Here is a 24,586-nt window from a genome sequence, read left to right as displayed (position 1 = left end):
ATTCACACCTTATGGCGGAACACCTCCGCTCCCTGTTTTGATCATTTATGGTCTGGCAATACTACCTTTTCTTACCCGTTTTTGAGTAATTATGGCTGGACATTCACAGCTTCTTGCATCCGAACACCTCTTCTCTGCTTTTGATGATGAATAGTCCGGCATTCTTACCTTTTCTAACACATTTTTCAGTAATTATTGTCGGTCATTCACACCTTTCTCATCAGCTTTTTGCAAATTATGATCTGACATTCACACCTACTTGCAGCCAAACACCTCGGCTTCCGTTTTTGATGGTGTATATTTTGGCATTCGAACCTTTTCTTACCCACTTTTTACAAACTATGCTCGGACATTCACACCTTCTTGCAGCGAAACCCCTCCGCTCCCTCTTTTGATTGTGTATGTTCGGGCATTCGAACCTTTTCTTACCCGCTTTTTACAAACTATGGTCGGACATTCAAACCTTCTTGTGGCTGAACACATCCACTTCTGCTTTTTATGATGTATAGTTGGGCATTCACACCTTTTCTTACCCATTTTTCAGTAATTATTGGTTGGAAATTCAGACCTTGCAGCCGAACACCTCCGCTCCCTCTTTTGATCATACATTGTCGGGCATTCGCACCTTGTCTTACCCGCGTTTTACAAAACATGGTCTGACTTTCACACCTTCTTGTAGCCGAACAACTCCGCTCCCGCTATTGATTGTGTAGAGTCGGGTATTTTAACCTTTTTTTACCCGCTTTTTACCAATTATGGTCGGACTTTCACACCGTCTTACAGCGGAACACCTCCGCTCCCTCTTTTGATGGTGTATGTTCGGGCATTCGAACTTTTTCTTACCCACTTTTTACAAACTATGGTCGGACATTCAAACCTTCTTGTAGCAGAACACATCCACTTCTTCTTTTGATGATGTATGGTTGGGCATTCGCACCTTTTCTTACCCATTTTTCAGGAATTAATCGGTGGACATTCACACCTACTTGCAGTCGAACAGCTCTGCTCCCACTTTTGATTATGTTTGGTTGGATATTCGAACCTTTTCTTAACTGCTTTTTACAAACTTTGGTCGGACGTTCACACCTTCTTGCAGCCGAACACCTCCGTTTCCGCTTTGGATGGTATATATTCGGGCATTCGAACCTTTTCTTACCCGCTTTTTACCAACTATGGTCGGACATTCGCACCATCTTACAGCGGAACACCTCCGCTCCCTCTTTTGATGGTGTATTTTCGGGCATTCGCACCTTTTCTTACCCGCTTTTTACAAACTATGGTTGGACATTCAAACCTTCTTGTAGCCGAAAACCTCCACTCCCTCTTTTGATTATACATTGTCGGGCATTCGCACCTTTTCTTACCCGCTTTTTACAAACTATGCTCGGACATTCAAACCTTCTTGTAGCCAAACACATCCACTCCTGCTTTTGTTGATGTATGGTTGGGCATTCGAACCTACTTGTTGCCCGCTTTTCATTAATTATGGGTGGACATTCACACCTACTTGCAGCCGAACACCTCGGCTTCCGCTTTTGATGGTGTGTATTTTTGCATTCGAACCTTTTCTTACCCGCTTTTTACAAACCATGGTCGGACTTTCACACCTTCTTTTAGCCGAACAACTCTGCTCCCGCTATTGATTGTGTAGAGTCGGGTATTTTAACCTTTTCTTACCCGCTTTTTACCAACTATGGTCGGACATTCACACCTTCTTACAGCGGAAAACCTCCGCTCCCTCTTTTGATGGTGTATGTTCTGGCATTCGAACCTTTTCTTACCCACTTTTTACAAACTATGCTCGGACATTCACACCTTCTTGCAGCGAAACACCTCCGCTCCCTCTTTTGATTGTGTATGTTCGGGCATTCAAACCTTTTCTTACCCGCCTTTTACAAACTATGGTCGGACATTCAAACCTTCTTGTGGCCGAACACATCCACTTCTGCTTGTGATGATGTATAGTTGGGCATTCACACCTTTTCTTACCCATTTCTCAGTAATTATTGGTGGACATTCAGACCTTCTTGCAGCTGAACACCTCTGCTCCCGCTTTTGATGGTGTATAGTCGGGCTTTCGAGGCTTTTCTTCAACGGTGTTTACAAATTATGGTTGGAAATTCAGACCTTGCAGCCGAACACCTCCGCTCCCTCTTTTGATCATACATTGTCGGGCATTCGCACCTTGTCTTACCCGCGTTTTACAAACCATGGTCGGACTTTCACACCTTCTTGTAGCCGAACAACTCCGCTCCCGCTATTGATTGTGTACAGTCGGGTATTTTAACCTTTTCTTACCCGCTTTTTACCAATTATGGTCGGACATTCACACCGTCTTACAGCGGAACACCTCCGCTCCCAATTTTGATGGTGTATGTTCAAGCATTCGAACTTTTTCTTACCCACTTTTTACAAGCTATGGTCGGACATTCAAACCTTCTTGTAGCAGAACACATCCACTTCTTCTTTTGATGATGTATGGTTGGGCATTCGCACCTTTTCTTACCCATTTTTCAGGAATTATGGGTGGAAATTCACACCTACTTGCAGTCGAACAGCTCTGCTCCCACTTTTGATTATGTTTGGTTGGATATTCGAACCTTTTCTTAACTGCTTTTTACAAACTTTGGTCGGACGTTCACACCTTCTTGCAGCCGAACACCTCCGCTTCCGCTTATGATGGTATATATTCGGGCATTCGAACCTTTTCTTACCCGCTTTTTACCAACTATGGTCGGACATTCGCACCATCTTACAGCGGAACACCTCCGCTCCGTCTTTTGATGGTGTATTTTCGGGCATTCGCACCTTTTCTTACCCGCTTTTTACAAACTATGGTTGGACATTCAAACCTTCTAGTAGCCGAAAACCTCCACTCCCTCTTTTGATCATACATTGTCGGGCATTCGCACCTTTTCTTACCCGCTTTTTACAAACTATGCTCGGACATTCAAACCTTCTTGTAGCCAAACACATCCACTCCTGCTTTTGTTGATGTATGGTTGGGCATTCGAACCTACCTGTTGCCCGCTTTTCATTAATTATGGGTGGACATTCAGACCTACTTGCAGCCGAACACCTCTGCTTCCGCTTTTGATGGTGTATATTTTTGCATTCGAACCTTTTCTTACCCGCTTTTTACAAACCATGGTCGGACTTTCACACCTTCTTTTAGCCGAACAACTCCGCTCCCGCTATTGATTGTGTAGAGTCGGGTATTTTAACCTTTTCTTACCCGCTTTTTACCAACTATGGTTGGACATTCACACCTTCTTACAGCGGAACACCTCCGCTCCCTCTTTTGATGGTGTATGTTCGGGCATTCGAACCTTTTCTTACCCGCTTTTTACAAACTATGCTTGGACATTCACACCTTCTTGCAGCGAAACACCTCCGCTCCCTCTTTTGATTGTGTATGTTCGGGCATTCAAACCTTTTCTTACCCGCCTTTTACAAACTATGGTCGGACATTCAAACCTTCTTGTGGCCGAACACATCCACTTCTGCTTTTGATGATGTATAGTTGGGCATTCACACCTCTTCTTACCCATTTTTCAGTAATTATTGGTGGACATTCAGACCTTCTTGCAGCTGAACACCTCTGCTCCCGCTTTTGATGGTGTATAGTCGGGCTTTCGAGGCTTTTCTTCAACGGTGTTTACAAATTATGGTTGGAAATTCAGACCTTGGAGCCGAACACCTCCGCTCCCTCTTTTGATCATACATTGTCGGACATTCGCACCTTGTCTTACCCGCGTTTTACAAACCATGGTCGGACATTCACAGCTTCCTCTCCACCATACTTGTATGGTGGGATATTCACACCCACTTGCATCCGAAGACCTCCGCCCCCACTTTTGTTGATATTTAGTCGGTCATTCGCACCTTACCCGCTTTTGGCAAACTATGGCCTTCTTGCAGCCAAAAACCTCTGATCTCGCTTTTGATGATGTAAGGTTGGGCATTCAGACCTTGCTTCACCTGCTTTTCACCAAATATAGTCGGACATTCACACCTTCTTGCAGCCGAACACTTCCGCTCCACCTTTTAGTTTTCTATGGGGCATTCACACCTTTTTTTTCACCGCATTTTATAAAAACACCACAGGAACACCGTATTGAGGCTTTGTTCTGACCGCTCATTCGGTGTCGCGTTTCTTTCAAGCAATTCTCCTGGTTAGCCCGCACTCGGCTCGCTCCCAGAGCCGTGTTAAAGTCTACTTCGCATTCACTCTCTTTTCTCAGCAGACTAAAAGAAAGTTTCATCTTGGGCTCCCTGAAACTTCCATCCTGCACCGCTGTTTGCTTTTTCACAAGAGCAGAGGAGAGCGCACCGTTCCCAGGGGCACTACAGTACCGGGTCGATGCTTGGAGTGAACGGAGCAAGTTCCTTTTTCAACTCCTATTGATACAAATCCATTTAATATGTAGTCCTCGCATAGAGGACACATCAGACATTAAACTGATAAGAACAGATACTACACTTGATCTTAGCCAAAAGGCCGAGAAGCGATAACTGTCCACTGGTTCACGTCCGAGGGCCCTTCCTGGCACAATGCGCACTTGTAGCGGTGTTCTTTTTATGGCCATAGTGTCACTTTGCACCTCGGCCCACCCGCTGCACTGAGCACTCTTCAGCCCTTTTAAATGGTATAACTTTACACTACCGCACGCTCCAGCGAGCACCATTCAAGCAACAACTTTGCACTCCAGCTTCGAACATTGGCACAGTCGCAACAAGTAAGGCGACTCTACTCAGAGAAGTCACTCTGCACAGTAACAAGATTTCTTTTGCACAGACAGAAAGGGCTTCATCCGCAAAGGTAAAGCCTGCCAAAAATAGAAACAACTCATTAGTGCTGCTCAACGTTGTACTTTGCAGTAAAAGAAAGAGCAAATCTAAAGATTCAGGAATCCGAGAATAAGCTTACTTCCATGAGTTCTTCACGATTTCGGATTTTGCTATAAAATGAATTCCTTCACTCAAACTAAATTAAAACTGCTAAACCGCTAATCTGTTACATGCAAGGCAGATGTCAAATTCACCGAAATAGGATCTAAGGGTATTTGGCCAATCGAGCTGTAGCAGCTTCGGTAAAAGAGTATAAGTTGAAGAGTTTGTGAATAAAGGTGTGCGCACACATAGTGAGTTGTAGGAAAATAGGCAGGGAGCAATGCCGGCTGGGGTATAGGTTCTTGTATGTTGTCTGACTGTTTGATTTGAATGTGTTGTGTAAGTGTCCTGTTGAATGTTACATGTTTGGGCTTTGACACGCTTCACTGTGGTTGTTAACTGTGTGGTGTGTCCTGAAATGTTATATGTTTGGGCTGTGTGACATGCTTAATGCTTTTCAGTAGCAACCCACTTATTCATATATAGCAACTGACAACATAAGAAGTCCGGACATACTTTGATAGTAGTTGTAGAAGTATCCTTATTGATAATAGATAAACTAATTCATAGTGATAGAACAGTAGATGAACAGGTGCCTGCACATGTCTCATGAAAATAAAATGGGTGTATGATTGCTGACGGCAGAGCAATACTGCCAAACTTATGAGTTCTTGTGGCAAACTTGATTCAGTGTCTTGACGTGTATACGCTGTTTCGCTGACTTGTCACAAGAAACAAAGTGTGTTTGATAAGATCCGACCATTTTATTACGGGAGGATCAGTATGTATGGATTCTGATGTGACTGATAAACTGATAAACGCCCTGGCACACAATCAAAAAAAAAAAAAGAGAGAGCGGTTTTGTGTCCCCACAGTCCATAATGTAGAAAAGAGAGAAAAAAGCCTTTCTGATTTGTTGTGTGTGCTCACAGTGCAGAGTGTAGAGAAAAGAGAGAAAAGAAAGCCGTTTTGGTGTCACGGGTGTTGTGACTTACACACACACATTTCTGAATTGAGAAAGGAAATTATTTTAGAGGAAGCACTAGAGTTTAGATCCCACATTTGTTGATAGGCATTCATTTAATTTTTCTTTTAATCAGTTTTAAAGTGAATACTAACTGAGAAATGAAAAAGGTGAAGAGTTTAGAAGCTTGGTTCAAGAGCAAAACTTGGTTTATGATCAGCTGAGTCTCTAAACAGAACAGCAAAGGGCTTCATCGAACATTTAAAAAAGATTCAGATTGTTAGAATATCCAGAATTTATAGGAATGGTGGTGATTACTCTTATTTTCTAGAATGGAAATAACTGCACCATGTCTGTTTTATGAATTTAAGGGGCTAAAAAGTTTTGTTCTCGTTTTTCTATGATTAACCGAATGTATGTGAGAGTCCAAACAGACAGAAGGGTTACGGCCGAGCGCTGGACCTTCCAAAAAAGATGAGACAGGCTGGACCCGTGCCATACTAGTTAAGGCCTGCCTGTGGATAACAGGTTCTTTAAACTCTCACACACACAAACTCACACACGTTCGCACACATACACCCATACACACACACATTCTTGAACTTGCTGCAAGATTAAACCTTTGCATTAACTGACTCCAGCAACTCTGAGTCTCATTGAGAGACTTTTCTCAACAATTGGGTCCTCAAACCAGATCTCAACGTTTTTTCCGCTGTCCAGGGTCGGAGCTGAAACCGTGCACGGGGGAGTCCAGTACTCCTAATGAAAGACCCCCTGCTGAATTGCGGTAATTAGGGGCCAGTGTCCACTGAAAGGGGGAAAAAGGGACGAGATCGTACTTTTGAATCAATGGCCAGAAGCCATTGGCAGTGCAGGCATCAACAATAATGGTGTTATTTCACCCATTAACACTTAAGGTACCTCATGCAGTGGCTGTGATATGGTTACTTAACAAAATATCTTTACCAGACATCTCTCCTACATAACAGTTCTTCTTTCACAGCCACACCTTGTTGTCGAGAGATGTGCTACACTTAATCCATCCACACTGCTACCTACCCCACAGATGGAAAGCCTCATGATTGCATGTCAGAAATAACCATCAGTGTTTTACCCAGGCCAGACTTAACTGATATACGTAATGAAAATGCAGAAATAACTATATTTATTCAACAGATCAAGGAAAAAAACCCTGATGGCACAAATGCTACAGGATTTGCAGTAGTAACAGAAACTGAAGTTTTCTTAAAACAACCACTACCAAAAAATTACTCTGTTCAAGCAGTCGAATTGGTAGCTTTAACTGAAGCTTGTAAATTAAATAACAAAAAGGTTGTTAACGTTTACACTGACAGTCAGTATGCCTTCTCAACTGTACATGTGTTAACACAGCATTGGAAAAACAGGTATGTTGACATCCACAGCTAAATGTATAAACTACAAATATTTTAGCATTATTAGATGTTATTCAATTGCCATCTACAATAGACTCGTATGAATGACCGGAAGGAAAACCATACTGCCAAAGAATTTGTTTAAATATGCTGCAGTATTGAGCCACGGACCATGTCATGTCTCAACAGGAGGGATGGAAGCAATAATGAACCAGGTTTTTACAGCATATGGTTTTACTAATTATTAAAAACATTTTTTTAGAATAAATAAATGAATAAAGTTTTGTCTAGCAGGTCAAATATGTGCAAAATACATTCCACAGGGCAATCTAAGACCAAAACGAAGATAATTCCCTAAGCCAGTGTATCTTTTTCAACATATTTGTTTGGATTTCATTATTTCATTATTTTGTAGATTTCATTGAACTAAATTAATGTTAAGGGAAACGATTCTGCTCAGTGACAACAGAGGTTTTTACCAAATGGTCTGAAATATTTCCATGTGCACAAGCAGATGCACTCTCAGTAGCAAAATCACGCGTAAAATAACTCATTTCTAGATTTGAAATTCCTGAAAAGATCTTCAGTGATAATTTGACACACTTTGTAAACAATGTCATCTCACTGATGGCAAAGAACTTAAAATAGACCTTAGAAACCACTGTGATATAGAAGGTTTCGCTAACACATTGGAATTGTTTTACTATTTACATATGCATGTGCAGTGAAGAATTGCTTGCTGCTGATAAATGCAAAGAAGAACAGCTTACACATAAATGCTCACATATAGGCTGCTGAATGCAATGAAGACCTGCTTATCCAGTAAAGTTCAATGTCAATGTGTAATATTCAATTAGGATTTGCAAAACAGTGAAGTTAAACAATGAATGGGTCCATAGTCGGTATGAGAAGACTACAGGAATATTTACCTGGGTGTACGTTCAAACAGAGATGAGAAAATTGCGATAAATTATTGTTTGTTTGTTTGTTAGTATGTATATGAATGTTATGTGTATAAACTGTGTTGAGTTGTAGTTACTCAGTAGTGTCTCAGTGAAACAACCGACGGGGGAAGCCTTGCGGTGACAACAAAAGCAGTGTTTTACTGATCAGTCAAGTTGCTCCAGTGTACTCCATACAAACTGGTTGGCTACTGAAGGGATAGAAAATGGGGAATACTTGTTTTAAAGCAAACAAGGAATTAGATGGGAAAAATACATGTTTTAACGGGACCCAGACAATATTAAATACTCAGACAGATGGGAGAAGAAGTGTAGTTTTGTAGGAAATCACAAAATTATTACATAAAATTAGTGAAATCAATTGAAGAATGCCTTTCTGAAGAGCTGTTTACCACAGATGAGCAGCTTTGCGACCAAGCACATTGTAGATCGCTTTACTGCCAAAATGATCTAGTTTAATGGATTGGTTTAGACATGCATAACAGCATTTTAAGAACAAAGAGAGAAACAAAAAGGGACAACGCTTCATGGTGGAAGGTGATGTATAAATAACTGTGTATATGATGAAGGAGAGACCATTTGAGCAGCACAGCCATTTCGCAGCACAGGGACAGCAGTCCAAGTTAAAGGATCTCCCATGTGGTATCACCTGTCACACTGTGTCAAGGCATCAAAAGAAGAAAAAATCACCAAACTCAAGGACAAAGAGACGAAGACTCCGGTGAACGAAGAGAGAGGACTTACAAACCAGAAATACAAAAGGATGCTCGATATCAAGATCCAGAAGAAGAGGCTAACAATGCCAAAAACACTTACGATGCTGGGAATGATGCCAGCAATGAACAGAGAAGAAGATTCAGTGTCATCAATCTGCAACACGTGCCTCTAATGAGGGGGTGAATATAGAATCCTCAACGATTACAACGTCTCTGGGAACTGTGACAACAACAAGGTTTAAACCATTTTGATATATATTGTAACCTATTGGCTAAGGAATAGTGCTGAAAATGAGGTAAATCTAATCCACCACTGTCCTTGGTCTTCTGTAGGGTTTTTAAACTAATACGTGGTGGTTTGTTTTTCCACAGAAATTTGGAGATGCATGAATCTAGTGACTTAAACCAAGTAGCAGATGGTTTTATGGGGATCATTGAGAACAAATAGTTAACTTTTGGTAGTATCATCATTTTAATGGTTGTAACTCTCCCCATAAGTGATATAGGTAAGGACTTCCAACGAGAGAGATCGTCCTCTACTCTCTTTACTAATTGCACATAATCCATCTGTACTTATCAGTTTAATATGTGATTTGTCTATGCAAGGACTACATATTAAATGGATTTTTATCAATAGGAGTTGAAAAAGGAGCTTGCTCCGTTCACTCCAAGCATCGACCCGGTACTGCAGTGCCGCTGGGAACGGTGCGCTCTCCTCTGCTCTTGTGAAAAAGCTAACAGCGGTGCAGGATGGAAGTTTCTTTTAGTCTGCTGAGAAAAGAGAGTGAATGCGAAGTAGACTTTAACACGGCTCTGGGAGCGAGCCGAGTGCGGGCTAACCAGGAGAAATGCTTGAAAGAAACGCGACACCGAATGAGCGGTCAGAACAAAGCCTCAATACGGTGTTCCTGTGGTGTTTTTATAAAATGCGGTGAAAATAAAGGTGTGAATGCCCCATAGAAAACTAAAAGGTGGAGCGGAAGTGTTCGGCTGCAAGAAGGTGTGAATGTCCGACTATATTTGGTGAAAAGCAGGTGAAGCAAGGTCTGAATGCCCAACCTTACATCATCAAAAGCGAGATCAGAGGTTTTTGGCTGCAAGAAGGCCATAGTTTGCCAAAAGCGGGTAAGGTGCGAATGACCGACTAAATATCAACAAAAGTGGGGGCGGAGGTCTTCGGATGCAAGTGGGTGTGAATATCCCACCATACAAGTATGGTGGAGAGGAAGCTGTGAATGGCCGACCATAGTTTGCAAAAAGCGGGTGAGAAAAGGTGCGAATGTCCAACCATACATGATCGAAACAGGGAGCGGAGGTATTTGGCTGCGACAAGGTGTGAATGTCCACCCATAATTAATGAAAAGTGGGCAACAAGTAGGTTCGAATGCCATACCATACATCATCAAAAGCAGGAGTGGATGTGTTCGGCTACAAGAAGGTTTGAATGTCCGAGCATAGTTTGTAAAAAGCGGGTAAGAAAAGGTTCGAATGCCCGAACATACACCATCAAAAGAGGGAGCGGAGGTGTTCCGCTGTAAGACGGTGTGAATGTCCGACCATAGTTGGTAAAAAGTGGGTATGAAAAGGTGCGAATGCCCAAATTCGGCTGCAAAAAACTGTGTTCGGCTGCAAAAAGGTGTGAATGTTCGACTAAATATCAACAAAAGTGGGGGCGGAGATCTTCGGATGCAAGTGGGTGTGAATATCCCACCATACATGTATGGTGGAGAGGAAGCTGTGATTGGCCGACCATAGTTTGCAAAAAGCGGGTGAGAAAAGGTGCGAATGTCCAACCATACATGATCAAAACAGGGAGCGGAGGTGTTTGGCTGTGACAAGGTGTGAATGTCCACCCATAATTAATGAAAAGCGGGCAACAAGTAGGTTCGAATGCCCAACCATACATCAACAAAAGCAGGAGTGGATGTGTTTGGCTACAAGAAGGTTTGAATGTCCGATCATAGTTTGTAAAAAGCGGGTAAGAAAAGGTGCGAATGCCCGACAAAGTATGATCAAAAGAGGGAGTGGAGGTTTTCGGCTACAAGAAGGTTTGAATGTACGACCATAGTTTGTAAAAAGCGGGTAAGAAAAGGTGCGAATGCCCGAACATACACCATCAAAAGAGGGAGCGGAGGTGTTACACTTGAAAGACGGTGTGAATGTCCGACCATAGTTGGTAAAAAGTGGGTAAGAAAAGGTTCGAATGCCCGAATATATACCATCAAAAGCGGAAGCGGAGGTGTTCGGCTGCAAGAAGGTGTGAACGTCCGACCAAAGTTTGTAAAAAGCAGTTAAGAAAAGGTTCGAATATCCAACCAAACATAATCAAAAGTGGGAGCAGAGCTGTTCGACTGCAAGTAGGTGTGAATATCCACCCATAATTCCTGAAAAATGGGTAAGAAAAGGTGCGAATGCCCAACCATACATCATCAAAAGAAGAAGTGGATGTGTTCTGCTACAAGAAGGTTTGAATGTCCAACCATAGTTTGTAAAAAGCGGGTAAGAAAAAGTTCGAATGCCCGAACATACACCATCAAAAGAGGGAGCGGAGGTGTTCCGCTGTAAGATGCTGCGAATGTCCGACCATAGTTGGTAAAAAGCGGGTAAGAAAAGGTTAAAAAACCGGACTGTACACAATCAATAGCGGGAGCGGAGTTGTTCGGCTACAAGAAGGTGTGAAAGTCCGACCATGGTTTGTAAAAAGCGGGTAAGACAAGGTGCGAATGCCCGACAATGTATGATCAAAAGAGGGAGCAGAGCTGTTCGACTGCAAGTAGGTGTGAATATCCACCCATAATTCCTGAAAAATGGGTAAGAAAAGGTGCGAATGCCCAACCATACATCATCAAAAGAAGAAGTGGATGTGTTCTGCTACAAGAAGGTTTGAATGTCCAACCATAGTTTGTAAAAAGCGGGTAAGAAAAGGTTCGAATGCCAGAACATACACCATCAAAAGAGGGAGCGGAGGTGTTCCGCTGTAAGAAGGTGTGAATGTCCGACCATAGTTGGTAAAAAGCGGGTAAGAAAAGGCTAAAATACCCAACTCTACACAATCAATAGCGGGAGCGGAGTTGTTCGGCTAAAAGAAGGTATGAAAGTCCGACCATGGTTTGTAAAAAGCGGGTAAGAAAAGGTTCGAATGCCAAAATATACACCATCAAAAGCGGAAGCCGAGGTGTTCGGCTGCAAGTAGGTGTGAATGTCAGATCATAATTTGTAAAAAGCTGATGAGAAAGGTGTGAATGACCGACAATAATTGCTGAAAAATGTGTTAGAAAAGGTAAGAATGCCGGACCATTCTACATCAAAAGCGGGAGAAGAGGTGTTCGGCTGCAAGAAGCTGTGAATGTCCAGCCAGAATAACTCAAAAACGGGTAAGAAAAGGTAGTATTGCCAGACCATAAATGATCAAAACAGGGAGCGGAGGTGTTCCGCTGTAAGAAGGTGTGAATGTCCCACCATAATTGGTAAAAAGCGGGTAAGAAAAGGTTAAAATACCAGATTGTACACAATCAATAGCGGGAGCGGAGTTGTTTGGCTACTAAAAGGTGTGAAAGTCCGACCATGGTTTGTAAAAAGCGGGTAAGAAAAGGTGCGAATGCCGGACAATGTATGATCAAAAGAGGGAACGGAGGTTTTCGGCTGCAAGAAGGTCTGAATGTCCAACGATAATTTGTAAAAACCGGGGAAGAAAAGGCTCGAAAGCCCAACTATACACCATCAAAAGCGGGAGCAGAGGTGTTCAGCTGCAAGAAGGTCTCAATGTCCATCACTAATTGCTAGAAAACATGAAAGAAAATTTTTCGAATATCAAACCGCACATGATCATATGCGGGAGAGGAGGTGTTCAGCTGTAAGATGGTGTGAATGTCCACCCATAATTCCTGAAAAATGGGTAAAAAAAGGTGCGAATGCCCAACCATACAACATCAAAAGCAGGTGTGAATGTCAGATCATAATTTGCAAAAACCTGATGAGAAATGGTGAGAATGCCCGACTATACACCATCAAATGCGGGAGCGGAGGTGTTCGGCTGTGAGTAGGTGTGAATGTCCGACCATACTTGCTGAAAAATATGACAAAGCAGTTTTCACTTGGTTTGAGTGAAGGAATTCATTTTATATCAAAATCCGAAATTGTGTAGAACTCGTGGAAATAAGTTTATTCTCGGATTCCTAAAGGTTTAGTGTTGTTCTTTGGTATACTGCAAAGTAATACTTTCTATTTTGTTGAAACCGATTCAGACATGGATAAATATGAAGGACAAAGCAGTTTTAACTTGGTTTGAGTGAAGGAATTCATTTTATATCAAAATCCAAAATTGTGTAGAACTGGTGAAAAGAAGCTTATTCTCGGATTCCTAAAGGTTTAGTGTTGTTCTTTGGTATACTGCAAAGTAATACTTTCTATTTTGTTGAAACCAATTCAGACATGGATAAATATGAAGGACAAAGCAGTTTTAACTTGGTTTGAGTGAAGGAATTCATTTTATATCAAAATCCGAAATTGTGTAGAACTGGTGATAAGAAGCTTATTCTCGGATTCCTAAAGTTTTAGTGTTGTTCTTTGGTATACTGCAAAGTAATACTTTCTTTTTTGTTGAAACCTATTCAGACATGGATAAATATTAAGGACAAAGCAGTTTTAACTTGGTTTGAGTGAAGGAATTCATTTTATATCAAAATCCGAAATTGTGTAGAACTGGTGATAAGAAGCTTATTCTCGGATTCCTAAAGGTTTAGTGTTGTTCTTTGGTATACTGCAAATTAATACTTTCTTTTTTATTGAAACCTATTCAGACATGGATAAATATGAAGGACAAAGCAGTTTTAACTTGGTTTGAGTGAAGGAATTAATTTTATATCAAAATCCGAAATTGTGTAGAACTGGTGATAAGAAGCTTATTCTCGGATTCCTGAAAAGGTTTAGAGTTGTTCTTTCCTATCCTGCAAAGTACAACGTTCTTTTTTGTTTAAAGCTATTTAGACATGAATAAATATGAAGGACAAAGCAGTTTTAACTTGGTTTGAGTGAAGGAATTCATTTTATATCAAAATCCGAAATTGTGTAGAACTCGTGAAAAGAAGATTATTCTCGGATTCCTAAAGGTTTAGTGTTGTTCTTTCCTATCCTGCAAAGTACAACGTTCTTTTTTGTTTAAAGCTATTATGACATGGATAAATATGAAGGACAAAGCAGTTTTAACTTAATCGGTTTCAACAAAATAGAAAGTATTACTTTGCAGTATACCAAAGAACAACACTAAACCTTTAGGAATCCGAGAATAAACTTATTTCCACGAGTTCTACACAATTTCGGATTTTGATATAAAATGAATTCCTTCACTCAAACCAAGTGAAAACTGCTTTGTCATATTTTTCAGCAAGTATGGTCGGACATTCACACCTACTCACAGCCGAAAACCTCCGCTCCCGCATTTGATGGTGTATAGTCGGGCATTCTCACCATTTCTCATCAGGTTTTTGCAAATTATGATCTGACATTCACACCTGCTTTTGATGATGTATGGTTGGGCATTCGCACCTTTTTTTTTACCCATTTTTGAGGAATTATGGGTGGACATTCACACCTTCTTGCAGCTAAACACCTCCGCTCCCACTTATGATCATGTGCGGTTTGATATTCGAAAATTTTCTTTCATGTTTTCTAGCAATTATTGATGGACATTTCAGACCTTCTTGCAGCTGAACCCCTCTGCTCCCGCTTTTGATGGTGTATAGTCGGGCTTTCAAGCCTTTTCTTCCCCGGTTTTTACAAATTATGGTCGGACATTCACACCTTCTTATGGCGGAACACCTCCGCTCCCTCTATTGATGGTGTATGTTTGGGCATTCGAACCTTTTCTTACCCGCTTTTTACAAACTATGGTCGGACATTCAAACCTTCTTGTAGCCGAACACATCCAGTTCTGCTTTTGAGGATGTATGGTCGGACTTTCACACCTTTTAGTAGCCAAACAACTCCGCTCCCGCTATTGATTGTGTACAGTCGGGTATTTTAACCTTTTCTTACCCGCTTTTTACCAATTATGGTCGGACATTCACACCTTCTTACAGCGGAACACCTCCGCTCCCTGTTTTGATCATTTATGGTCTGGCAATACTACCTTTTCTTACCCGTTTTTGAGTAATTATGGCTGGACATTCACAGCTTCTTGCATCCGAACACCTCTTCTCTGCTTTTGATGATGAATAGTCCGGCATTCTTACCTCTTCTAACACATTTTTCAGTAATTATTGTCGGTCATTCACACTTTCTCATCAGCTTTTTGCAAATTATGATCTGACATTCACACCTACTTGCAGCCGAACACCTCGGCTTCCGTTTTTGATGGTGTATATTTTGGCATTCGAACCTTTTCTTACCCACTTTTTACAAACTATGCTCGGACATTCACACCTTCTTGCAGCGAAACACCTCCGCTCCCTCTTTTGATTGTGTATGTTCGGGCATTCGAACCTTTTCTTACCCGCTTTTTACAAACTATGGTCGGACATTCAAACCTTCTTGTGGCCGAACACATCCACTTCTGCTTTTGATGATGTATAGTTGGGCATTCACACCTTTTCTTACCCATTTTTCAGTAATTATTGGTGGACATTCAGACCTTCTTGCAGCTGAACCCCTCTGCTCCCGCTTTTGATGGTGTATAGTCGGGCTTTCGAGGCTTTTCTTCAACGGTGTTTACAAATTATGGTTGGAAAATCAGACCTTGCAGCCGAACACCTCCGCTCCCTCTTTTGATCATACATTGTCGGGCATTCGCACCTTGTCTTACCCGCGTTTTACAAACCATGGTCGGACTTTCACACCTTCTTGTAGCCGAACAACTCCGCTCCCGCTATTGATTGTGTACAGTTGGGTATTTTAACCTTTTCTTACCCGCTTTTTACCAATTATGGTCCGACTTTCACACCGTCTTACAGCGGAACACCTCCGCTCCCTCTTTTGATGGTGTATGTTCGGGCATTCGAACTTTTTCTTACCCACTTTTTACAAACTATGGTCGGACATTCAAACCTTCTTGTAGCAGAACACATCCACTTCTTCTTTTGATGATGTATGGTTGGGCATTCGCACCTTTTCTTACCCATTTTTCAGGAATTATGGGTGGACATTCACACCTATTTGCAGTCGAACAGCTCTGCTCCCACTTTTGATTATGTTTGGTTGGATATTCGAACCTTTTCTTAACTGCTTTTTACAAACTTTGGTCGGACGTTCACACCTTCTTGCAGCCGAACACCTCCGTTTCCGCTTTTGATGGTATATATTCAGGCATTCGAACCTTTTCTTACCCGCTTTTTACCAACTATGGTCGGACATTCGCACCATCTTACAGCGGAACACCTCCGCTCCCTCTTTTGATGGTCTATGTTCGGGCATTCGCACCTTTTCTTACCCGCTTTTTACAAACTATGGTTGGACATTCAAACCTTCTTGTAGCCGAAAACCTCCACTCCCTCTTTTGATCATACATTGTCGGGCATTCGCACCTTTTCTTTCCCGCTTTCTACAAACTATGCTCGGACATTCAAACCCTCTTGTAGCCAAACACATCCACTCCTGCTTTTGTTGATGTATGGTTGGGCATTCGAACCTACTTGTTGCCCGCTTTTCATTAATTATGGGTGGACATTCAGACCTACTTGCAGCCGAACACCTCGGCTTCCGCTTTTAATGGTGTATATTTTTGCATTCGAACCTTTTCTTACCCGCTTTTTACAAACCATGGTCGGACTTTCACACCTTCTTTTAGCCGAACAACTCCGCTCCCGCTATTGATTGTGTAGAGTCGGGTATTTTAACCTTTTCTTACCCGCTTTTTACCAACTATGGTTGGACATTCACACCTTCTTACAGCGGAACACCTCCGCTCCCTCTTTTGATGGTGTATGTTCTGGCATTCGAACCTTTTCTTACCCACTTTTTACAAACTATGCTCGGACATTCACACCTTCTTGCAGCGAAACACCTCCGCTCCCTCTTTTGATTGTGTATGTTCGGGCATTCAAACCTTTTCTTACCCGCCTTTTACAAACTATGGTCGGACATTCAAACCTTCTTGTGGCCGAACACATCCACTTCTGCTTTTGATGATGTATAGTTGGGCATTCACACCTTTTCTTACCCATTTTTCAGTAATTATTGGTGGACATTCAGACCTTCTTGCAGCTGAACACCTCTGCTCCCGCTTTTGATGGTGTATAGTCGGGCTTTCGAGGCTTTTCTTCAACGGTGTTTACAAATTATGGTTTGAAATTCAGACCTTGCAGCCGAACACCTCCGCTCCCTCTTTTGATCATACATTGTCGGACATTCGCACCTTGTCTTACCCGCGTTTTACAAACCATGGTCGGACATTCACAGCTTCCTCTCCACCATACTTGTATGGTGGGATATTCACACCCACTTGCATCCGAAGACCTCCGCCCCCACTTTTGTTGATATTTAGTCGGTCATTCACACCTTACCCGTTTTCTTGCAGCCAAACACCTCTGATCTCGCTTTTGATGATGTAAGATTGGGCATTCAGACCTTGCTTTTCCTGCTTTTCACCAACTATAGACGGACATTCACACCTTCTTGCAGCCGAACACTTCCGCTCCACCTTTTAGGTTTCTATCACACCTTTTTTTTCACCGCATTTTATAGATTATGGTTGGAAATTCTCAACCACTCATCCGAAGACCTCTCCTCCCGCTTTTGTTAATATATTTGAACTTTAGTCAGACATTCACACCTACTTGCAGCCGAACACCACCTCTCTAGCTTTTGATGATGTATGGTCCGGCATTCCTACCGTTTCTAACACATTTTTCAGCAATTATGGTAGGACATTCACACCTTCTTGCAGCTGAACACCTCCTCTCCCACTTATGATCATATGCAGATTGATTTTCGAAAATTTTCTTTCATGTTTTCTAGCAATTAATGATGGACATTTAGACCTTCTTGCAGCTGAATACCTCCGCTCCCGCTTTTGATCATACATTGTCAGGCATTCGAACCTTGTCTTACAAACTTTAGTCAAACATTCACACCTTTTTGCAGCCGAACACAGTTTTTTTCAGCCGATTTTGGGCATTCGAACCTTTTCATACCCACTTTTTACCAACTATGGTCGGACATTCAAACCTTCTTGTAGCCGAACACATCCAGTCCTGCTTTTGATGATGTATGTTCAGGCATTCGAACCTTTTCTTACCCGCTTTTTACAAACTATGCTCGGACATTCAAACCTTCTTGTAGCCGAACACATCCACTCCTGCTTTTGATGATGTATGGTTGGGCATTCGAACCTACTTGTTGCCCGCTTTTCATTAATTATGGGTGGACATTCACACCTTGTCGCAGCCAAACACCTCCGCTCCCTGTTTTGATCATGTATGGTTGGACATTCGCACCTTTTCTCACCCGCTTTTTGCAAACTATGGTCGGCCATTCACAGCTTCCTCTCCACCATACTTCTATGGTGGGATATTCACACCCACTTGCATCCGAAGACCTCCGCCCCCACTTTTGTTGATATTTAGTCGGTCATTCGCACCTTACCCACTTTTGGCAAACTATGGCCTTCTTGCAGCCAAAAACCTCTGATCTCGCTTTTGATGATGTAAGGTTGGGCATTCAGACCTTGCTTCACCTGCTTTTCACCAAATATAGTCGGACATTCACACCTTCTTGCAGCCGAACACTTCCGCTCCACCTTTTAGTTTTCTATGGGGCATTCACACCTTTTTTTTCACCGCATTTTATAAAAACACCACAGGAACACCGTATTGAGGCTTTGTTCTGACCGCTCATTCGGTGTCGCGTTTCTTTCAAGCAATTCTCCTGGTTAGCCCGCACTCGGCTCGCTCCCAGAACCGTGTTAAAGTCTACTTCGCATTCACTCTCTTTTCTCAGCAGACTAAAAGAAAGTTTCATCTTGGGCTCCCTGAAACTTCCATCCTGCACCGCTGTTTGCTTTTTCACAAGAGCAGAGGAGAGCGCACCGTTCCCAGGGGCACTACAGTACCGGGTCGATGCTTGGAGTGAACGGAGCAAGCTCCTTTTTCAACTCCTATTGATACTAATCCATTTAATATGTAGTCCTCGCATAGAGGACACATCAGACATTAAACTAATAAGAACAGATACTACACTTGATCTTAGCCAAAAGGCCGAGAAGCGATAACTGTCCGCTGGTTCACGTCCGAGGGCCCTTCCTGGCACAATGCGCACTTGTAGCGGTGTTCTTTTTATGGCCATAGTGTCACTTTGCACCTCGGCCCACCCGCTGCACTGAGCACTCTTCAGCCCTTTTAAATGGTATAACTTTACACTACCGCACGCTCCAGCGAGCACCATTCAAGCAACAACTTTGCACTCCAGCTTCGAACATTGGCACAGTCGCAACAAGTAAGGCGACTCTACTCAGAGAAGTCACTCTGCACAGTAACAAGATTTCTTTTGCACAGACAGAAAGGGCTTCATCCGCAAAGGTAAAGCCTGCCAAAAATAGAAACAACTCATTAGTGCTGCTCAACGTTGTACTTTGCAGTAAAACAAAGAGCAAATCTAAAGATTCAGGAATCCGAGAATAAGCTTACTTCCATGAGTTCTTCACGATTTCGGATTTTGCTATAAAATGAATTCCTTCACTCAAACTAAATTAAAACTGCTAAACCGCTAATCTGTTACATGCAAGGCAGATGTCAAATTCACCGAAATAGGATCTAAGGGTATTTGGCCAATCGAGCTGTAGCAGCTTCGGTAAAAGAGTATAAGTTGAAGAGTTTGTGAATAAAGGTGTGCGCACACATAGTGAGTTGTAGGAAAATAGGCAGGGAGCAATGCCGGCTGGGGTATAGGTTCTTGTATGTTGTCTGACTGTTTGATTTGAATGTGTTGTGTAAGTGTCCTGTTGAATGTTACATGTTTGGGCTTTGACACGCTTCACTGTGGTTGTTAACTGTGTGGTGTGTCCTGAAATGTTATATGTTTGGGCTGTGTGACATGCTTAATGCTTTTCAGTAGCAACCCACTTATTCATATATAGCAACTGACAACATAAGAAGTCCGGACATACTTTGATAGTAGTTGTAGAAGTATCCTTATTGATAATAGATAAACTAATTCATAGTGATAGAACAGTAGATGAACAGGTGCCTGCACATGTCTCATGAAAATAAAATGGGTGTATGATTGCTGACGGCAGAGCAATACTGCCAAACTTATGAGTTCTTGTGGCAAACTTGATTCAGTGTCTTGACGTGTATACGCTGTTTCGCTGACTTGTCACAAGAAACAAAGTGTGTTTGATAAGATCCGACCATTTTATTACGGGAGGATCAGTATGTATGGATTCTGATGTGACTGATAAACTCATTCGTATCTTAAGCATAATCTAATACGTGAGACAACGCCCTGGCACACAATCAAAAAAAAAAAAAAGAGAGAGCGGTTTTGTGTCCCCACAGTCCATAATGTAGAAAAGAGAGAAAAAAGCCTTTCTGATTTGTTTTGTGTGCTCACAGTGCAGAGTGTAGAGAAAAGAGAGAAGTAAGTCACGGGTGTTGTGACTTACACACACACATTTCTGAATTGAGAAAGGAAATTATTTTAGAGGAAGCACTAGAGTTTAGATCCCACATTTGTTGATAGGCATTCATTTAATTTTTCTTTTAATCAGTTTTAAAGTGAATACTAACTGAGAAATGAAAAAGGTGAAGAGTTTAGAAGCTTGGTTCAAGAGCAAAACTTGGTTTATGATCAGCTGAGTCTCTAAACAGAACAGCAAAGGGCTTCATCGAACATTTAAAAAAGATTCAGATTGTTAGAATATCCAGAATTTATAGGAATGGTGGTGATTACTCTTATTTTCTAGAATGGAAATAACTGCACCATGTCTGTTTTATGAATTTAAGGGGCTAAAAAGTTTTGTTCTCGTTTTTCTATGATTAACCGAATGTATGTGAGAGTCCAAACAGACAGAAGGGTTACGGCCGAGCGCTGGACCTTCCAAAAAAGATGAGACAGGCTGGACCCGTGCCATACTAGTTAAGGCCTGCCTTGTTCTTTAAACTCTCACACACACAAACTCACACACGTTCGCACACATACACCCATACACACACACATTCTTGAACTTGCTGCATGATTAAACCTTTGCATTAACTGACTCCAGCAACTCTGAGTCTCATTGAGAGACTTTTCTCAACAATTGGGTCCTCAAACCAGATCTCAACGTTTTTTCCGCTGTCCAGGGTCGGAGCTGAAACCGTGCACGGGGGAGTCCAGTACTCCTAATGAAAGACCCCCTGCTGAATTGCGGTAATTAGGGGCCAGTGTCCACTGAAAGGGGGAAAAAGGGACGAGATCGTACTTTTGAATCAATGGCCAGAAGCCATTGGCAGTGCAGGCATCAACAATAATGGTGTTATTTCACCCATTAACACTTAAGGTACCTCATGCAGTGGCTGTGATATGGTTACTTAACAAAATATCTTTACCAGACATCTCTCCTACATAACAGTTCTTCTTTCACAGCCACACCTTGTTGTCGAGAGATGTGCTACACTTAATCCATCCACACTGCTACCTACCCCACAGATGGAAAGCCAGAAATAACCATCAGTGTTTTACCCAGGCCAGACTTAACTGATATACGTTATGAAAATGCAGAAATAACTATATTTATTCAACAGATCAAGGAAAAAAACCCTGATGGCACAAATGCTACAGGATTTGCAGTAGTAACAGAAACTGAAGTTTTCTTAAAACAACCACTACCAAAAAATTACTCTGTTCAAGCAGTCGAATTGGTAGCTTTAACTGAAGCTTGTAAATTAAATAACAAAAAGGTTGTTAACGTTTACACTGACAGTCAGTATGCCTTCTCAACTGTACATGTGTTAACACAGCATTGGAAAAACAGGTATGTTGACATCCACAGCTAAATGTATAAACTACAAATATTTTAGCATTATTAGATGTTATTCAATTGCCATCTACAATAGACTCGTATGAATGACCGGAAGGAAAACCATACTGCCAAAGAATTTGTTTAAATATGCTGCAGTATTGAGCCACGGACCATGTCATGTCTCAACAGGAGGGATGGAAGCAATAATGAACCAGGTTTTTACAGCATATGGTTTTACTAATTATTAAAAACATTTTTTTAGAATAAATAAATTAATAAAGTTTTGTCTAGCAGGTCAAATATGTGCAAAATACATTCCACAGGGCAATCTAAGACCAAAACGAAGATAATTCCCTAAGCCAGTGTATCTTTTTCAACATATTTGTTTGGATTTCATTATTTCATTATTTTGTAGATTTCATTGAACTAAATTAATGTTAAGGGAAACGATTCTGCTCAGTGACAACAGAGGTTTTTACCAAATGGTCTGAAATATTTCCATGTGCACAAGCAGATGCACTCTCAGTAGCAAAATCACGCGTAAAATAACTCATTTCTAGATTTGAAATTCCTGAAAAGATCTTCAGTGATAATTTGACACACTTTGTAAACAATGTCATCTCACTGATGGCAAAGAACTTAAAATAGACCTTAGAAACCACTGTGATATAGAAGGTTTCGCTAACACATTGGAATTGTTTTACTATTTACATATGCATGTGCAGTGAAGAATTGCTTGCTGCTGATAAATGCAAAGAAGAACAGCTTACACATAAATGCTCACATATAGGCTGCTGAATGCAATGAAGACCTGCTTATCCAGTAAAGTTCAATGTCAATGTGTAATATTCAATTAGGATTTGCAAAACAGTGAAGTTAAACAATGAATGGGTCCATAGTCGGTATGAGAAGACTACAGGAATATTTACCTGGGTGTACGTTCAAACAGAGATGAGAAAATTGCGATAAATTATTGTTTGTTTGTTTGTTAGTATGTATATGAATGTTATGTGTATAAACTGTGTTGAGTTGTAGTTACTCAGTAGTGTCTCAGTGAAACAACCGACGGGGGAAGCCTTGCGGTGACAACAAAAGCAGTGTTTTACTGATCAGTCAAGTTGCTCCAGTGTACTCCATACAAACTGGTTGGCTACTGAAGGGATAGAAAATGGGGAATACTTGTTTTAAAGCAAACAAGGAATTAGATGGGAAAAATACATGTTTTAACGGGACCCAGACAATATTAAATACTCAGACAGATGGGAGAAGAAGTGTAGTTTTGTAGGAAATCACAAAATTATTACATAAAATGAGTGAAATCAATTGAAGAATGCCTTTCTGAAGAGCTGTTTACCACAGATGAGCAGCTTTGCGACCAAGCACATTGTAGATCGCTTTACTGCCAAAATGATCTAGTTTAATGGATTGGTTTAGACATTTATAACAGCATTTTAAGAACAAAGAGAGAAACAAAAAGGGACAACGCTTCATGGTGGAAGGTGATGTATAAATAACTGTGTATATGATGAAGGAGAGACCATTTGAGCAGCACAGCCATTTCGCAGCACAGGGACAGCAGTCCAAGTTAAAGGATCTCCCATGTGGTATCACCTGTCACACTGTGTCAAGGCATCAAAAGAAGAAAAAATCACCAAACTCAAGGACAAAGAGACGAAGACTCCGGTGAACGAAGAGAGAGGACTTACAAACCAGAAATACAAAAGGATGCTCGATATCAAGATCCAGAAGAAGAGGCTAACAATGCCACGAACACTTACGATGCTGGGAATGATGCCAGCAATGAACAGAGGAGAAGATTCAGTGTCATCAATCTGCAACACGTGCCTCTAATGAGGGGGTGAATATAGAATCCTCAACGATTACAACGTCTCTGGGAACTGTGACAACAACAAGGTTTAAACCATTTTGATATATATTGTAACCTATTGGCTAAGGAATAGTGCTGAAAATGAGGTAAATCTAATCCACCACTGTCCTTGGTCTTCTGTAGGGTTTTTAAACTAATACGTGGTGGTTTGTTTTTCCACAGAAATTTGGAGATGCATGAATCTAGTGACTTAAACCAAGTAGCAGATGGTTTTATGGGGATCATTGAGAACAAATAGTTAACTTTTGGTAGTATCATCATTTTAATGGTTGTAACTCTCCCCATAAGTGATATAGGTAAGGACTTCCAACGAGAGAGATCGTCCTCTACTCTCTTTACAAATTGCACATAATCCATCTGTACTTATCAGTTTAATATGTGATATGTCTATGCAAGGACTACATATTAAATGGATTTTTATCAATAGGAGTTGAAAAAGGAGCTTGCTCCGTTCACTCCAAGCATCGACCCGGTACTGCAGTGCCGCTGGGAACGGTGCGCTCTCCTCTGCTCTTGTGAAAAAGCTAACAGCGGTGCAGGATGGAAGTTTCTTTTAGTCTGCTGAGAAAAGAGAGTGAATGCGAAGTAGACTTTAACACGGCTCTGGGAGCGAGCCGAGTGCGGGCTAACCAGGAGAAATGCTTGAAAGAAACGCGACACCGAATGAGCGGTCAGAACAAAGCCTCAATACGGTGTTCCTGTGGTGTTTTTATAAAATGCGGTGAAAATAAAGGTGTGAATGCCCCATAGAAAACTAAAAGGTGGAGCGGAAGTGTTCGGCTGCAAGAAGGTGTGAATGTCCGACTATATTTGGTGAAAAGCAGGTGAAGCAAGGTCT

The 24,586-nt window shown here is 41.5% G+C and overlaps 2 non-coding genes and 2 pseudogenes across 2 annotated transcripts; 2 read left to right on the top strand and 2 right to left on the bottom strand.

Moving 5' to 3' along the window:
- Window positions 1–4,322: 4,322 nt before the first annotated feature.
- On the bottom strand, window positions 4,323–4,513 carry LOC140283318 (U2 spliceosomal RNA). Its single transcript, XR_011910025.1, has one exon. It is a non-coding gene; the product is annotated as a U2 spliceosomal RNA (small nuclear RNA).
- Window positions 4,514–9,468: 4,955 nt separating this feature from the next.
- LOC140283478 (U2 spliceosomal RNA) lies at window positions 9,469–9,645 on the top strand (annotated as a pseudogene).
- Window positions 9,646–18,937: 9,292 nt separating this feature from the next.
- On the bottom strand, window positions 18,938–19,128 carry LOC140283320 (U2 spliceosomal RNA). The gene has a single exon (XR_011910026.1). It is a non-coding gene; the product is annotated as a U2 spliceosomal RNA (small nuclear RNA).
- Window positions 19,129–24,077: 4,949 nt separating this feature from the next.
- Window positions 24,078–24,254, top strand: LOC140283465 (U2 spliceosomal RNA; annotated as a pseudogene).
- The last annotated feature ends 332 nt before the right edge of the window (window positions 24,255–24,586 follow it).

Source organism: Leuresthes tenuis, unplaced genomic scaffold (assembly GCF_036924035.1).
Source record: "Leuresthes tenuis unplaced genomic scaffold, fLeuTen1.0.hap1 SCAF_23, whole genome shotgun sequence".
In the NCBI taxonomy this organism is placed as follows: domain Eukaryota; kingdom Metazoa; phylum Chordata; class Actinopteri; order Atheriniformes; family Atherinopsidae; genus Leuresthes; species Leuresthes tenuis.
The sequence above is the reverse complement of the archived record's forward strand: the minus strand, read 5'-3'. Positions and strand labels throughout refer to the sequence as shown.